This window comes from Quercus suber, unplaced genomic scaffold (assembly GCF_002906115.3).
Source record: "Quercus suber isolate HL8 unplaced genomic scaffold, Cork oak 2.0 scaffold_352, whole genome shotgun sequence".
In the NCBI taxonomy this organism is placed as follows: domain Eukaryota; kingdom Viridiplantae; phylum Streptophyta; class Magnoliopsida; order Fagales; family Fagaceae; genus Quercus; species Quercus suber.
Window position 1 is genome coordinate 45,357 of NW_027069804.1, and position 17,240 is coordinate 62,596.

The window sequence follows — 17,240 nt, forward strand, 5'->3', positions numbered from 1 at the left end:
GAGAAATCGGTAAAAAATCAAGTTTCAAAACATGAATAGTGCAATACGCAACTAGCTTACAAGTATTTCGTGAGAAGCAACCCTCGAAAAGGCCATGTGTGAAGCACATGACTGGAAGCTGAAGAGTCATGCTAGGTTGTCAAGTTTGTGAGTGTTTAACGAGAAGGGTTATCCCGCAAAGTACTCGCAAAACATTCTGTTTGGCAAAAAGTTAAGTAGCTTTACGAAATTCTTTACCCACACTATAAATACCCTAATTACTCACAAATTGGAAGGAGTGCTTTTCAGAGAGAAACCCCTAGCAAATACACTTAAGAGTTAGAGATTGTCATACCCACATTCATCTACATATTTCCTTGTGGTTTTTCTCAACTCCTACATCTCCATCTCTAGATCCTTGAGAGGTTATTAGCCCAAACACTTACCACACCTATTCTGAGTATTAAGTGAGATTTTAGTGCTGTTGGGAAGTATTGGAAGGAACCATTTAGTGGTGGATGCAATTGGGCTAAATTGCAAGATCCAAAAAGCTAGAGAAGACAAGACTTCAAGAAGTCTATTGATAGCAGGAGCTTGAAGGGCTCAAGTACATGGGGTAGACTAGGCTTGGAGGGTCTTTTGTTATTCATGTACTCCAACTTTATTTTCTAGTGAATCGATTTCGATTTGGAGGGTCGTGGAGAGGTTTTTCGCTGAGTTCTTCGGTTTCCTCTTTAATAACAAGTCTTCGTATTATCTTGTGTTTGCATCTCTCTTCCCTACTCTTTAAGCTTTCATTTTATTATTGATTGTGGATGAATATGGCTTAGAGTAGTGTTATCGGTTCATTGCACATATTTACTCTTGTTCCACACTTTGTTTAAGTTAGAGTAAAAGCAATCTAGCTGTATTTTCTAATTGGAGGTCTAAATAAGCTCTTGTGTTTTAGCACAAATTTGAGCTTTCAAGTTTCATTGTTTTTAGCTTTATTATTGGTAATTTTTATTGTTGGGCTAATTTTTTTGGACTTGTATATTTTGTTTTAGATTTTAGATCTACAATTTTTTTTTTATACCTTTAAAAGGTAGACAATGCTATAGTTACAAAATTTTTTATAAATTGGTAATGTGGTGAGTAGCTATTAGTAAGTAAAAAAAAAATATAAGTGGTGGATCTAGATGCGAACCAATAAAAATTTACTACCTTAACTATATGTCAAAATGTTGTAGAAAAGTTTGTGGCTATAACATTACCAGAATTGTTAAAATATATATATATATATATATAATTTGGAGGGGAGGGGGGGGATTTCGAGTGCACCTTTGAGAGATACATTAAGTGTTCATTTTCGAAACAGTGTTAAAAGTATTTTGTTGAGTATTATTGATAAATGGTAAAAATTAAATAAAATAAGTATGTAACGCATGTGAGATTTGCAAATAATAGGAAAAATAAGTAATAATCTAGCTTATAATAAGTGAATCCCAAATAGGCATTGAGACTCGTTAAGATTCTTTTACCTCGTTGTCTATCCCTGATGCATGAATTTCTAGGTCATTCAATCACCATCGCCCACAAAACTAAAAATTCTATATTTTCAAATCTCGACCAATCAACTAGAATCGGGCCTAGAGTCTAGGTTCACTTAAACTTGATCAATCAAGTTGCAATCAAGGTAGCAATCGAGGCAGTAGAACTTCATTTAGTAGATTTTAGAGTTGTTTTCTTGTGTTTTCAAAGTAGATCTTCAAACACACTCTAGGATATAAAAACTTACAACTCAAATACATATAAACAGGGTTTTGGAAACACGGTTGCCAACACAAAATACAATTGACCCTAATAGATAACAACTCAATGCAATTACAGTTTTTTAAATCTAATTTTGTTATATATTAAATTATGTTGTATGTGTATTTATTTTATAGAATAAATTATGTGTGTAATTTGACATCCATTTGAAGTCATTGCTAAGAAAATAGAAGGTCGTTTGGTAGACATTTTTAAAGACATGTTTTTGGAATTTACTTTTTCTTTTTTTGCATTTCCAAGCTTAGTGTAAGATAAAAATATGTTTATCTAATCTTAACAAAATGAATCAACGATTAAAAGTGGAAGAAATGGAGTTTCATTATCCTTTTTGTTCTTGCATAGCAATCACTCCCTAAAAAGTCCTATACCTCTTATCATTAGATTTAGTCATACCATTAGATTGATAATTTCAAAAAGTTGTACATACTATGAGCATAGTATAAGGTCAGTAGGGTAAGTATGTCCCCATCGTCTAATGGTTCAAGACATTACCGGTTCAAATTTTCTCTAACTTATCTCCCATAAGATACAACAACCCAATAAATGTCGTGTATAAATTCGGGTCATTAACATACCTTCCTTTTGCGCACGTATCTAGCCTAATATCTAATCCAATACATTTCAGCTCATTAATCACCACACTTAAAAATAATAAAAAAGTTTCTCTCATTTTCAATGTGAGATTAAACATTTCACTATTTCTTTGTCTTCCATATTAACTCTCATATCTTTATATTTATGTTTTTATATTTATCCATCTTAATTACATAATATTAAAATGCTACAACATTCTCCCACTCATTTTGATATTAAATTTTAGTTAAAGAGAAATTACCAGACAAATACATGTCACTATGCATCATGAAGGTGCGCTTAGTAAACCCAACTCCAAAGTTGTGATCTTCAACTTAAACTATGACTGTTTTAGAGAAATTAAGCATCATTGCTTACACACAACAACCCAAGTGATGACATGAGCTTTCTCAACTAGCACTTTACGGTCGTGTACTAATCCTAGTTTCATGAGTATATTTGAGATTAAGTCAAAATCTCATAAGGAGTGGCCTATATTTATCCATCTTAATTACATAATATTAAAAGAATGACTTCCTAACCAAGCATGACTTCCTAACCAAGCATGGCTGCACATAAATCAAACCCAATTTGATACAATTTGAGATCTAAGATACTTTTTATATTTAAATTATTTTATTTTATTTTATTTTGTATATTAGACTTTTTTTTTTTTAATGTTGTTTTTGGCTTTAAATGCACAATTATAATTTAGTCATTTTTAATTAAGAATATAACTAACTCACTTAATCTTTTGTAATATGATTGATTTTAAGAATGGTTTTATTAACTTTAACTTTGAAAAACTCATTTCTCTAGAGAATCGACTTGGGTCCAGTGGATAGGAGCACTGGACCCATTAGGGTGTATGGTCAATTTTAAGGAAGGTTTTATCAACTTTAACTTTGAAATACTCATTTCTCTAGGGAACCGACTTGAATCTTGTGCATGGAGCACTGGACTCATTGAGATGCTAACACGTGTCAACGTCCCAACAAGTCCAATGCTTTTGTGCGTTGGACCCAAACCTTACCCTTTCTCTAGAAACAACTATAATATGTATAGTCAATTGTTAAGGGCGATTTCTTTATTTTCCTTGTTATCATCATGCAAACTATACTACATTAACAAAAAGAGCCAAAGACAACAAACTGAGGAGTGTTGGGGGGGGGGGGGGTGGAAGGGAGTAACAAATTTCTTTCTTTAGCCTACATGGGTTGGCTTTTGCCTAACAATCTTCTCATCGTAAAAAGATTTTGGCCTGGACTTATTGTTGCACAGGATGGGTTGGGAAATTGGAAGCCCTTTACTTTTCGCTTTAGTGGTTAAGCTAGAAAGCCCATGAGAAGTCTATGTTTTTTTGGGAAGTCTATGTTTGTTGGCTTTATTTTGTGACAAAGTTGTTTATATTTTGTTTATTATTTTAATGTATCTTCCTGGGAATCAATTGTAATTTGGGGTAGATGTACTTGAGCCTCATCTTCTTTAATGGAAAGTTGCATTCATAGTGATCTTGTGACCTCAAGACGACCTAGCTAGCCCACGAGATACACATGGCAGGATGTCAGGATCAGAGTGCTGACTGGGCAAGTTGCACTATCTTTATACTTTTCTTCTTGGGCATGTCTTGGCCAGTGTAATTCTGCCAACACACACACACACACACACACACACACACACACAAAGTGATGCGTGGCAAGGGCTTTTGATAAGGGTCTTAACAAACCCTAGAGAATAGGAGAGACACCCACAAGAGACCATACTAATTGTAAGAAAAGAGAGAGCTTTTGTTTTAGAAAAACATAACTTCATCATCTCTTTTCCATCTCCTCAATCTTTGATTAAGATTTTGTATTCTTGAACCTCACCCATATACACAGACCTTGTGAGTAAGTGAAGGTTCATGGAAACTTGAGAAGCCACATTCAAATCTAATCTCTATTGGTGGTGTTTCCATTGGTGCTTCAATGGAGGTTCTCCAGTAAGTTAGATGAAGAAAAGACTTGGGGAAGTTGGTTGCTAACTAGAGTTTGGAGTGCTCAAGTACAAAGGAAGATGTAGGCTTGGAGGGTTTGTAGTTATCCATGTACTTAAACTATTTATTCTAATGGAGATTTTCAACAAGTGGTTGAGGGAGAGGTTTTTCTGCACGGTGTTAGGGTTTCCATCTTCCTAAACATGTTTTGGTGTTTAATGTAGTTTGCTTGCTTTTCCCCTTTATTTCCTTTACACTGTTTTATGTCTATGTTTTGTTTAGTTTAGCTTGTGTGTTTGGAATTTGGTTAAATCACTTACACTTGAACTAATACCTTTAGTGCAAATTACAAGTGTTTAAGCCGTAAAAGGCTTATTCTAAGGTTATAAATATTTACTAGGGTTGATATAGCATCTTTTAGTCCAAAACCTCTTCATTTGACAAATTGAGCCCAAATATCACAAGCACCTTTTAAAAAAGGGGCTACTACACTTAGAAGCCCATGATCCCTTGCTTCACAAATTGGGTGCAAAGGTAAAGAATACCATCACTACAAAGTCTATGTTTAAAAGTCTAAGATCCTTCATCTATACAAAGTGCACTATGGAAAATAAAAGCTTGCTCAAGGAAGCCTTTCAGGCCATCCAAGATGGTATACCTAACGTTTTGGCACTAGCCCAAAGGGAAATTGAAGCAACCTAACCCATTAAGAAAAGAGGAAAAACAAAGAAAAATTAAACATTTAAGTAGCCATTTAATTCCTTACTAAATAATTAGAAGAACTAACTAGCAACTAGACTAGTTACATTAGAAATGAGAAGGATGATGGCAAAGGGATTCAACACCTTCACCCCTCCTCTCCCCCCCCCCCCCCCCCNTGGAATTTAAAAAAAATGATGGGTACCACTAAAGATTTTATTTGATAATCTATTTTCAGCCACACAAAAAATTAAAAAAAAAAAAAAAAAAAAGAGAAAACTGTTCCTCACAATTGCTATTTTTCAACCAGGTTTATTGTGGTTGATTTTGTTCATTGTCAGAATGCAATTTGTTAATTGTGTTGTGAAGTTGGTGATTTGAGTGTGTTAGAGTTTGGTGGATTGTGAGGGTTTTTTTTTTGTTTTTTTTTTTTATTTAGGGAAAAATGAAAGAATGATTAATTTTTTTTAAAAATGAAATTAAAAACAAATGACATAGAGAATTTTTGGGAGAGAAAACATAGAAAATCGTTTTTGAGAATAAATTCACAAAACATCTAGAAAATCAGTTTTGAAAACATAGAATTCAAAAAGAGCCGGTTTGGTTCAATTTTTTGGTTTTGGGCATTTTGAGCACTTGTTTTTATAAGTGCATTTTGTAATTATAGCTCGAATGATGCAACGTAAAACACATAAAATCACAATGGTAGGCGTAGCGTAGGACTATTGATTGCAATTTGAAATCTTACCAAATGCACATTTACAAAATTTAGTTGTGTTTTTTCGGCTAAAAAGCAAAATCAAATTGGCAGTAAATAAAAACTCTATGATTATTATTATTATTATTATTATTATTATTTTTCTTCAGAAAAATAGGAAACCTCGACAATGTGGCTTCACCTATATTTTTGTCTGATCGCTGCAAGAATGGTTGTCCTCTCACTTTACAGTTTCACATGGAAAGGTCAAATGGGAGGAGGCTTCAAAAACAAAAAGTCAACTTGAATCCAAAAGCTATATTTCACTGCAAAGCTGTGACTATGTACAGTCCCAATGGCGGCAGTGGATGACAGCCTATGAGTATGAGCCTCACCGACCATCACAGTATTTTGATTTGCGTAGCAGCCAATCAACGCTTTCCCAGTAGCAGTAGACACAGTCTAGCTACAACATTTATGATTAAAGACTTGTAGCAGTAGCAAAGTTGTGTAATTTTTCACCAACTTCTTTTTCTTTTGGAAGACTTTTCTTTTGGCTTGGTGTTGGTGGTTAGTTGCGAGTCCTGCTAATCCTCAATTCCCCATGATCAAAGGTTGGAAAAAGAAAAAAGAAGATTTACCTTTGGAATAAAAAGACTAATTAACTTATCATATCATTATGGTTAAGTGAACATTAATCACTAAATGTCCTCTCTGTTTCTCTCTCATGTATACAATAGTAAGTTTTAGCAGTGAGACTCGCCAACTGTGTTTGATTTTAAACCCACTGGAATTGGAGGAAACCCGTTTTGATCTATTAATGGGTCGTGGTTTGGAGATTTGTTGATCAACGACTCTGCACTTGTAAATATTTTGTTAGTACAAACATAATAATAATGAAAATAATACAAAAAAAATTAAATAAAATATTTTTAAATATTATTTTTTTAATAAAAAATACACAACAATATTTGAACTAAAGTGTAGCACTTGCTAAGAAGATTCAAGTCTTTTTTATCTTTTTCTTTTTCTTTTTTTGCATTTCCAAGCTTAGTGTAAGATAAAAATATGTTTATCTAATCTTAACAAAATGAATCAACGATTAAAAGTGGAAGAAATGGAGTTTCATTATCCTTTTTGTTCTTGCATAGCAATCACTCCCTAAAAAGTCCTATACCTCTTATCATTAGATTTAGTCATACCATTAGATTGATAATTTCAAAAAGTTGTACATACTATGAGCATAGTATAAGGTCAGTAGGGTAAGTATGTCCCCATCGTCTAATGGTTCAAGACATTACCGGTTCAAATTTTCTCTAACTTATCTCCCATAAGATACAACAACCCAATAAATGTCGTGTATAAATTCGGGTCATTAACATACCTTCCTTTTGCGCACGTATCTAGCCTAATATCTAATCCAATACATTTCAGCTCATTAATCACCACACTTAAAAATAATAAAAAAGTTTCTCTCATTTTCAATGTGAGATTAAACATTTCACTATTTCTTTGTCTTCCATATTAACTCTCATATCTTTATATTTATGTTTTATATTTATCCATCTTAATTACATAATATTAAAATGCTACAACATTCTCCCACTCATTTTGATATTAAATTTTAGTTAAAGAGAAATTACCAGACAAATACATGTCACTATGCATCATGAAGGTGCGCTTAGTAAACCCAACTCCAAAGTTGTGATCTTCAACTTAAACTATGACTGTTTTAGAGAAATTAAGCATCATTGCTTACACACAACAACCCAAGTGATGACATGAGCTTTCTCAACTAGCACTTTACGGTCGTGTACTAATCCTAGTTTCATGAGTATATTTGAGATTAAGTCAAAATCTCATAAGGAGTGGCCTATATTTATCCATCTTAATTACATAATATTAAAAGAATGACTTCCTAACCAAGCATGACTTCCTAACCAAGCATGGCTGCACATAAATCAAACCCAATTTGATACAATTTGAGATCTAAGATACTTTTTTATTTTAAATTATTTTATTTTATTTTATTTTGTATATTAGACTTTTTTTTTTTTAATGTTGTTTTTGGCTTTAAATGCACAATTATAATTTAGTCATTTTTAATTAAGAATATAACTAACTCACTTAATCTTTTGTAATATGATTGATTTTAAGAATGGTTTTATTAACTTTAACTTTGAAAAACTCATTTCTCTAGAGAATCGACTTGGGTCCAGTGGATAGGAGCACTGGACCCATTAGGGTGTATGGTCAATTTTAAGGAAGGTTTTATCAACTTTAACTTTGAAATACTCATTTCTCTAGGGAACCGACTTGAATCTTGTGCATGGAGCACTGGACTCATTGAGATGCTAACACGTGTCAACGTCCCAACAAGTCCAATGCTTTTGTGCGTTGGACCCAAACCTTACCCTTTCTCTAGAAACAACTATAATATGTATAGTCAATTGTTAAGGGCGATTTCTTTATTTTCCTTGTTATCATCATGCAAACTATACTACATTAACAAAAAGAGCCAAAGACAACAAACTGAGGAGTGTTGGGGGGGGGGGGGGTGGAAGGGAGTAACAAATTTCTTTCTTTAGCCTACATGGGTTGGCTTTTGCCTAACAATCTTCTCATCGTAAAAAGATTTTGGCCTGGACTTATTGTTGCACAGGATGGGTTGGGAAATTGGAAGCCCTTTACTTTTCGCTTTAGTGGTTAAGCTAGAAAGCCCATGAGAAGTCTATGTTTTTTTGGGAAGTCTATGTTTGTTGGCTTTATTTTGTGACAAAGTTGTTTATATTTTGTTTATTATTTTAATGTATCTTCCTGGGAATCAATTGTAATTTGGGGTAGATGTACTTGAGCCTCATCTTCTTTAATGGAAAGTTGCATTCATAGTGATCTTGTGACCTCAAGACGACCTAGCTAGCCCACGAGATACACATGGCAGGATGTCAGGATCAGAGTGCTGACTGGGCAAGTTGCACTATCTTTATACTTTTCTTCTTGGGCATGTCTTGGCCAGTGTAATTCTGCCAACACACACACACACACACACACACACACACACACAAAGTGATGCGTGGCAAGGGCTTTTGATAAGGGTCTTAACAAACCCTAGAGAATAGGAGAGACACCCACAAGAGACCATACTAATTGTAAGAAAAGAGAGAGCTTTTGTTTTAGAAAAACATAACTTCATCATCTCTTTTCCATCTCCTCAATCTTTGATTAAGATTTTGTATTCTTGAACCTCACCCATATACACAGACCTTGTGAGTAAGTGAAGGTTCATGGAAACTTGAGAAGCCACATTCAAATCTAATCTCTATTGGTGGTGTTTCCATTGGTGCTTCAATGGAGGTTCTCCAGTAAGTTAGATGAAGAAAAGACTTGGGGAAGTTGGTTGCTAACTAGAGTTTGGAGTGCTCAAGTACAAAGGAAGATGTAGGCTTGGAGGGTTTGTAGTTATCCATGTACTTAAACTATTTATTCTAATGGAGATTTTCAACAAGTGGTTGAGGGAGAGGTTTTTCTGCACGGTGTTAGGGTTTCCATCTTCCTAAACATGTTTTGGTGTTTAATGTAGTTTGCTTGCTTTTCCCCTTTATTTCCTTTACACTGTTTTATGTCTATGTTTTGTTTAGTTTAGCTTGTGTGTTTGGAATTTGGTTAAATCACTTACACTTGAACTAATACCTTTAGTGCAAATTACAAGTGTTTAAGCCGTAAAAGGCTTATTCTAAGGTTATAAATATTTACTAGGGTTGATATAGCATCTTTTAGTCCAAAACCTCTTCATTTGACAAATTGAGCCCAAATATCACAAGCACCTTTTAAAAAAGGGGCTACTACACTTAGAAGCCCATGATCCCTTGCTTCACAAATTGGGTGCAAAGGTAAAGAATACCATCACTACAAAGTCTATGTTTAAAAGTCTAAGATCCTTCATCTATACAAAGTGCACTATGGAAAATAAAAGCTTGCTCAAGGAAGCCTTTCAGGCCATCCAAGATGGTATACCTAACGTTTTGGCACTAGCCCAAAGGGAAATTGAAGCAACCTAACCCATTAAGAAAAGAGGAAAAACAAAGAAAAATTAAACATTTAAGTAGCCATTTAATTCCTTACTAAATAATTAGAAGAACTAACTAGCAACTAGACTAGTTACATTAGAAATGAGAAGGATGATGGCAAAGGGATTCAACACCTTCCCCACCCCCCCCCCCCCCCAAAAAAAAAAAAATTAGCAACATGTTGCTACTCCTAGCTAATGAAGAAGAGATGAGATATCTCTTTCTCCTTGCTTGACAACAAATTGGAAAAGCAAAACGAAGATTTTCCATCCTCTTGATGTTTCAAGAAAAGCTTGAGAAGTTATGGCCAAAACTTTAAGGAGGAAGTTTGCAGTTCCCTTCATGGCTTCACTTCCTCCTCTTAAGAAGATTTTATATAAGGAAAAAATGGGCACTTTATGACTCATGAAATAAGTACATGAATTACCAAGAGGGAAAACTTGAGATTGTTGTCTAGAGGGCACAAAGATGTGTTTAGTATGAGATCTAAAGGTCACGGTGGATTAAGCAACCTGAACCAGAATCTGTCACCATTGATAATGCTTAGGATTATGAAAGTCCACATTACTTTTTGTTAATGAATAAACATTCACTGTCTAGTGATTTGAGTGCCTTGCACCATTGAATGACAAAAATTGAACAGACCTTTTAAGAGACCAAAAATGCATTTTATGCATTTTAAAGTAAAAAATATCTTTGTATTTCAAGGTAACATGAATGTATAATGGGTAACATTATATAAGTCCACCACACATCTAGGAATGGTCCAACACAAAATTTTCTTTCCCTAAAGAGTTACAAATAAGAATGAGTTTTGTTTAGTCTTAGAGAATTAGCATTAGGTGTGCTAAAACAACCAAAATGTTATTTTAGTATACCAATTAATAAAAAACCTGCTACATTTGGTGTGCTAAACCTAAAATTTGTTGGCAAAGTGTTACAAAATTTTGCTAATAGTAGCAGTTACTGTAACCATTTGCTACTAATTTTTTAAAGGGTTTTAATTTTTCTTTCTCCTGTCTCCTCCCTCCCCTCTTATCACTCTTTCATTTCTGTCCTCTTTCCCCTTTCGTCTTAGTCTCTCTCCTCTGCTTTCTCCTCTCTTGGTGATTTCTATGGGTTTTGGTAGTCTCTATGGGTAGTGATTAATTATTCCTTAATGGTTATGGCGATGGCTTTAGTTGTGGTAGTTGTTTTAGCTATGGTTATGGGGTTTAATTGTCTTCTCTCTCCTCTGGCCTCTCCATCATGGGTGGTGGGTTGATTTTGGATTGGGTTGTAAGGTTGTGGATCCAATAGTGGTGGTTTTGGAGGTTATGGGTTTTGATGGTGGTAGTGAATTGTGATGGTTCTAGGTTTTGATGGTGTTGTGAGTGATGTGAACTAGCGGGTGATCATGGTGGTGATATGGTTCTAATGGTTGCTATGTGTTGGGAAATTTAGACCCCGATTGATAGAATTAACAAGTTTTAAACCTAAGTTGTTAATTAGATCTATTATGAATAATATTTGTTCAAACAGAAAACATCAATATCATGTCAATATCATACACAATGGAATAGTAAACAAGACAAGATATGATGACCCATGAAAACTAATGAAACAAACTAGATCACAGTAAAAAAACCTGGGGGGGAAACCTTCATAAAAAGAAATCCACTATAATAAACAGAAGTTTTAGATCTAGTATAAAACCTTTGTCCCTAAACTCTACAATTCCAGTAGATAAACTTACAGCAAAAACCTTCTATCGCTTCAGAACCTCTAAACTCTTCAATATATGAACGCTCCACCCATAATCACAATTGAAACCTCCAACTGACTTCAAGAATCTATTGAAGGTTTTCCTCATAGTAGCAAGTCTATGGTGGTTGCTATGACTTCAACTTCTTCACCAATGGAATCTTCAAATCTACTTTGAAATTGTTTGGTTTGGTGAAATAGAGAAAACTTGGTTACAAAACCCTAGCTACATAAATGGAGTGTTTGTTTCACTGAAAAACCTGCAAATAGATGGCTTATGATGTCCTTTAAATTCCAGTTCAAATGGATCTCAATTTGGGTTTCAAACGAATAAGTTATAGGATTTTTCGCGTTGCTGATTTTTGCTGATCTGCGAAACTCAATAGATCAAGTTGCTATTGAGCTTCTATCAAGAACAAAATCTTGATAGATCAAGCTACTAAGAGCTTCTATTGAGGAGACAGTAAGTTTCTAGCTGCTATCGAGATATAAGCTAAAAATGTGTTTTTCTTGAGCTTTTCTTGAGCAAACTTTCTGTCTTCAATTTGGTCTTCAATTACAACTTTAAGATACATCAAAACTCAATAAAAGACATATAATTTGGCATGGTTGACAATACCAAAACACATGACCCTAATAATCTCCCCCTTTGTCAATCCATAACAAAACCTCAAGTACAAAAGTAAACCCGATACAATAATAACTCGAATATAATGAATGAACCCATATTCAAATACACTAACCTATCTAAAAACAACTAGTCCTGAGAAACTATAGCACGAACTAGGATTGACTGTTTTGATTGGCTTCATTCTTGTCTTTCCTGAAAACACTTAATAAACATGTTATGCGCACCATGTGGAAAACAATGATAGATAATAAACAAGTAAATTGTGTTTTGTCATAGGATATGCCAATTACATAAAAATATGAATCTAACAATCTCCCCCTTTGGCAATCTGTGACAAAACCACGAGAGTACATTGAATGTCCTAGAATACATTCTACTCATGATTACAAAATAAGCCTAGTCTAAAAGATTTGAATCTTGGAAGTTGCTGCAAGAAGAAGGCTCGGAATCTTGACTTGGCTTTAACTTGTCTTTCCTAAAAGGCACTAAACAAGATGCATCAAGGTACTGTGTGGAAAACAATAACAAGTTAAATAAACAAGAAACATCTGTATAAAGTGAGAAAAGAAACAACACATATAAGATAAAGCGTAAAACACATACATCATCATCATATATAGAAACAACACATGATGTATGTAAATGGTTACAAAACCAAAAGATACACAACACAAAATATATCAATATCAAAGTGTATCAAACAAACTCTCCCCCTAAATCTATTACTCCCCTTGAGGAATGACATTCAAATCTCAAATGTCTCTCCCTTTTTGACACGATTGTCAAAGGGCATAGAAAATCAAAAAACTTGACCGGAGATAGACAAAAAACTGACATAAAGGAAACAAGGAGAACAAGGAACCATAGACCTACAAGAAAAACAAGTCAACAAGATGCTATGGACACAAAGGGAATAAAAAAAAATGCAAAACTCAAAACTCCAAGTCTTTTAAAAGCAAAAACACAAATTTTGTTTTTGGAAAAAAAAAAAAAAAGTACTCACACTAGTACAAGAGTAACTTTAAATGGCCAAATCACATTGTACCTGGACATTGTATCAAGAGTAGCAAAGAGAATGTGTGTTGTGTGTGAAACTTTTGCAAGAAAGCATAAATGTCATGGCTTTTATGAATTGCATATAGATGTTTTATGATTGATGAGTTTAATTGGTGAGATGGTTATTTATACCTTTTTCTTAGGATTTTCTAGTCATTCTTGTAAAAAAGAGTGATTGAAGATATGAATGATAAAAGATTAACAAAATCATACAAATCACATAACAAGCCACAAAGCTTACATTGTTTAGTTGTGCATAAAAATGCTCATTTAAGCTATGAGAGATACAAAGTTAAGAAACCTTGTTTCAATAGTTATCCAAAGGTACACAAGTACTAATATACACACAAAAAAACAAAAAAAAAAAAAAAAAAAAAAAAAAATAATTAGAATCTTATTGGATCTGGATTCTTCGGTTTTTGCACCAATAATTCACTTGCCACAAAAATTAAAAAATTAGATGAGACATATGACACAAAATTGAACTCCAACTAAAATTGAATTTAAAATCTAATTGAATTTAGACTCTTTGATTTTTACACCTAATAATTCACTTGACACATAAATTTAAAAATCAGATGAGACATGTGGCACAAAATTAGATTCCAATTTAGAATTTAATTGGATTTTTTTTCTCAGTTTAGCTATATATATATATATATATATACACTAGTATATAACCCCGTGCTACCGCACGTGACTGGTTAATTGTAATGATGCTATTGGCCAATTTTTTTGTTTTTGTTTTTTGGGTTATCACACGGATGATAGAATTAAATAAAACAATGAAAAATATATATTGCATTCTATTATTTAAGTAATGCTATTGGTTTTTTTTTTTTTTTTGGTTTATCATACATAGGATAGCATTAGATAAAGCAATGAATAAAAAAAGAGAATATTGCATTTTATTATTTATGTAATGCTACAGTGAAGAAAAAAGAGAATATTGCATTTTATTATTTAAAATATATAAAGGGACATTAATGGAACTTTCTTGAAAAGTTTCTAATAAAATTGGACATGAATAGCGTATTTGAATCAGAAATGTGTTGCAATTCATAGTTTTTAGTGGAAATGCCATCAGATAACACTTTTTCCCTATAGACATGTCTAATACGCTGTCCTTGAGTTTATTTTGAGTACGTTTCAAGGCAAAGTCAATATTGTTGTCTCTTTTAACACTTCAAAGTTTATTTTGAGTACGTTTCAAGCCGAAGTCAATATTGTTGTCTCTTTTAACACTTCAAATTGCCATTGATCAGTTTCACAAAATTAAAATTTACAGAACATTTTACCTTGTTTTTTCATCATCCGAAGGTTAAATGTTTCTATTAAAACCCAAAAGTTCACCTAACTAAAAATCATATATACATATCTTTCATCAATTGTTAATAGCTCTACAATCTATCAGATCTCTTCAAGCCGATGTCAATATTGTTGTCTCTTTTAACACTTCAAATTGCCATTGATCAGTTTCACAAAATTGAAATTTACTGAACATTTTACCTTCTTGTTTTTTCAACATCCGAAGGTTAAATGTTTCTATTAAACCCAAAAGTTCACCTAACTAAAAATCATATATACATATCTTTCATCAATTGTTTATAGCTCTACAATCTATTTATGCACCAAAAGCAATGACTAACATGAAAGAAGAGAAAGATTACATGTTAGCATAAACTATCACTTCCAAAAGCACCATTAATTAAAGATTAAAATGAAACTATAATTCAAAATAATTCCAGCAATTGCTTGTGTCCCAAATTGTAAGCTTCAATCTTCTCCCACCAATTGTGAGCAACTTAATCTCAAAATCCACACCTGAAATGATTAAAACAATAATGAAAGTTTATAATATAATCTAAAGAATGAAAATAGTGATCCCTACAAAAATAGAAATAAAAGGACATGAAAGCTATTGTTGCACCTAATAATACAGAGACTAAGGAAGCATATATCATGAAAAATTCCTACTCCAAAATGACCAACATCTACATTGAACTCTTGCTTATCAGTGCCAACCAATTTTAAAGAAATTGTTCTTCAACCAATAAATCTAAAAGATAGATTTGTGTGAACTTTCAATGTAATTATTTTCAAATTTTGTTATACCAAATTCTCACAATTGGTCTCAAATGAACCTCTAATGATGGCACCTAGTCGTACCTTACAAAACCACATCCACTTTATCTAAGTAGGCATAGAAGGAACAAAGCCAATCCTCTTAGAAGCATGGATAATACACATTTTTGGTGCATAATTTCAATACAATCTTATCACAACAAATGGTAGTTATTTAAGGTTTGAGTCTAAATCTTATGCACCTATGTTTGGCAACCCAAATTTTAAAAAATCTGGGACAACTACATAAATAAATAACATATTGGAATTTTGTTTGTGTTTGTGTTTGTGTAGTAAAGGGAAAACAAAAGCCATAGAGTATAATAAGAAGAAATATTAACCTAGTATCAACTATCAGTTTTTGAATAAAGAAACTCTATGCTTCAAGTGCATCACAAAAAACAAAAAATCACAATTGCATTTAAATTAGGGAAATCTTACTTATATACTTCCATTCAGGTAGTCGACAATACAATTAGTATGAAATGTAACAAACTTAGAGTCATTATTCACTTCTCCAAAAACATAGTCCTTATTTACAAATCAAAGCAAATGAAAAAAAATCAGCAATGAAAGAAGAATTTAAGCTACCATTATGTGATGTTGTTGACAGTTTCAGACAGCCTTAAAAACTTTAGTTTTGTTGCCTTATTAACCCAAAGACACACAAAGCAAAAACCTGAGACAAACACATGGAATGGAATGAAATTTTCTTAGAAAGCAAGAAAGCATAGGATACCTTACGTTAAGTTTTGTGAATGTGATACCTTATGTTTTGTGTAAGTGAGGGTCAGATCTGATATCATTCATAAGTAAATAGATATCAATCGTAATTTGAAATAAAGCAAATAGATAAAACCCATCAACAAAATTTCTCAACCAACCAAATAAATAAATAGAGCAATACAAATTCTGTTAGTTTCAATAAAAAACAGGCTAATTTACTGAAACCAAATATTATATCTTAAAAAATCACTGCCTTTGAAGGATCTTGGAATCTGGTTGCTATCAAAATTAATCAATCTGTAAGTCCACGAAAGAATACCAAGAATCTCTTTGATGCAAATTCAACCTTTTTCCTCCTGCCACAAAAAAGGAAACTTGAGACCTATAAAACAAAACCTAGAAAAGTATTTGAACTCTATGATTGATAACCAATTAGATGGCAAATTTCATAGCATTCATTGAAAAAGAGGGAATGGGCTATCCAAGTAAAAAAAAAAAAAAAAAAAAAAATGAAAATGCGCTACAGTGCAAAACGTGAAATGTAAAATTGGATCCAAACCCCACCTTAATCACGGATGGTGGAAGAAAAAAATTTAAAATATATTCTTTTATTATGATATCTTTCAAAAATAACAAACGCTGATAATAACCAAGAGATTTATTTATTTTTTAAATTAAAAAAAAAAATCAAAATATCAAGAATGATGCAAGAGTCAACCTATGGCAGTTGAATATTTCTAAAAGTTTTAGTAAAGTTTTAATCAGAGTTAAAAATAATAATAAATAATAAATAAATTCCTTTTATAATAATATATCTTTCAACAATCACAAAAGCCGATCACAGCCCATGATTCAATTTCAACAGGAAGAAATGAAAACAATAAATAAATAAATAAAATTAAGGGAAAAAAAATGACAATGCAAAGAAGAAGTGCATGCCTCTAAAAAAATGGTGATCAATTTATACATATATATTCCCACGAAAACAACTACATCATATCAATTAAAATGAAAAACACACACACACACACACACACACAAAATAGAAAGAAACCCAAATTAGCCAAAAACAGAAGATGTGAAAGACACTGTGACTACCGATCACTAAAACCATCGGACTGGAGTATATATAAAAAGCCAACCCACAAAGAAAGAGAG

The 17,240-nt window shown here is 32.8% G+C and overlaps 1 long non-coding RNA gene across 1 annotated transcript; it reads right to left on the reverse strand.

Moving 5' to 3' along the window:
* Positions 1-14,799: 14,799 nt before the first annotated feature.
* LOC136061780 (uncharacterized) lies at positions 14,800-16,190 on the reverse strand. The gene is made up of 3 exons (XR_010623628.1): positions 16,124-16,190; positions 15,948-16,035; positions 14,800-15,056 (listed from the first exon to the last, which is right to left on the reverse strand). It is a non-coding gene; the product is annotated as an uncharacterized LOC136061780 (long non-coding RNA).
* Positions 16,191-17,240: the final 1,050 nt, after the last annotated feature.